Genomic DNA, 1,919 nt, shown 5'->3' on the forward strand with positions numbered 1-1,919 from the left:
CAAGTTTCCAAAATGTATCACATGACATGCAGTTTCAAGCATTCGCTAGATGTTGCTGCACCTCAGGCCTTGAATTGAAGTGAGGATAAAATTGCACCTGAAACAATTTCTAGATGACTGAGTGGCCAAATAATGAGCAGTGGCAGCTATCTTTATCTTATCCCAACCTCACACATGTACTGGAACCAAATTGGTTAAAACTGCCACATACATGTACACCTGCACACCACTGGCAGGCAACACAATTTAACTTCAGAACTTGTCTGTAGTTCATATGATGTATGCCCAAAATGCACCACAATTTTTTTTGACACCTCAGAGACTTGCCAAAGAGGACTGCTCCATGGTGAGTCCTGTTGCACCACAAATTTTGCTGTTGGATTTTGTTATATTAAGCAGGGCTCTCATTTCAGCAGTGCTAGGTTCTATTCCCCCTTACGAGACAAACAACATGTACATGTATGGATGTGAACTGTATTACTGAAAGCAATTACGACAGGTGCCTTTTTCAAATTGGTACTGTTCTTCACATTCCAGTGGGATTATCTCCACCAATGTTTCCTGCCCGGTACATTTACAAACTCAGACATAACGTACTGGTATTTATAACTGAAAGTTTTAAAAAAATGGAAAACAATATTTCTCTTTGTGTGTTTAGTCCAGGTAATCTTCAACAAATCTGAAATCCTAATTGATTTCAACATCAACATGAGCTTTAATGTGGGCAACTACAGACACTACCGAGACTGTACTGCAACTGAAGAATGAGGGCGCTAGACTACATAATAAGCCACAGCCACAAAAACGTTGCCTGAAAAATGGCACACTTCACTTCAGACGATTGTTGCTAACACACTTCATCAAAGCAGAGATTAAGAACACTTGAAAAACGTGGTTACGACTGGCAAAAGAGCCCTGGAAAAAATTAATGGATATCATATTTGTTCAAGATTTTGGGGTGAGATATATGCTTTGTGTGGTTTGGGTTTTACAATGCAAAAAAGGACTGAGCAGCTCACAGAATTCTTAAATTTACCGGTAGATGGTGGGGAAGTTTTTAATACAATCAAAAATTATCATGAATGTATAGCCACAGGGGACCATTTCAAGACAAACATGCAAACAATGTAAGATATATGACATACATGTATTTACACACATACATGTACAGTAATACATGTACTTGGATACAAAAATCATAACTAACCAATTACGCTGGGAAATTTTTGAAAATATACAAAGAGTTTATTTCCACAATGGTATGCCATTTTTGGTATCTTTCGGAATCTTACCCTCTCCCAATTGCCTGCGGTCACTTTCTTCAGGTTTTAGACAGCAAAACACAACTTTAATGAGTCAAAATAGTGAACAAGAAGTTTAGGGATGCATGGTACACTGCTAAAGCTCTTCAATCTTTCATAATTGTGGAAAAATTGCATGTTTTTTTTCAAATGAATATATCTCATTTTGGAAATAAACCCTTCAATTATGAAAGTCACCCTTTCTGGCCCATGCGATAACAATTCCTGGCACTGATACAGTGGTGTGCAAAATGTACTGTACAACACTCGGTTTTGTATATGCACTGTATTCAATGCATGTGATGCAAGAGGTTTTCTGTTGTAAATGGATAATTTTTTCCGATTCTGTAACTCGCAATCAAGCATTTAAGATTAAACCTCAACACGTACTAAGGTAAATGTAACATGCATAAGTGCAGTAATGAAAAGTGACACTTTCACATTTTGGACCAGATGACAAATCTCACGCTCTTTTTTCACCTGTTCCCCTTTTAACATGCATTATCGGAATGATATCTGCTTTCCTATTCAATGCATGTTACACGGTTTAACAGCATGAAGGGTAGGACCATTTGGGGTCATTAATTTTGTTTTTCTTCATCGTTTTCAAAAATGTAC

This window comes from Acanthaster planci, linkage group LG06, assembly GCF_054643075.1.
Source record: "Acanthaster planci isolate LZ-2023a linkage group LG06, COTS_SCS, whole genome shotgun sequence".
Lineage (NCBI taxonomy): Eukaryota > Metazoa > Echinodermata > Asteroidea > Valvatida > Acanthasteridae > Acanthaster > Acanthaster planci.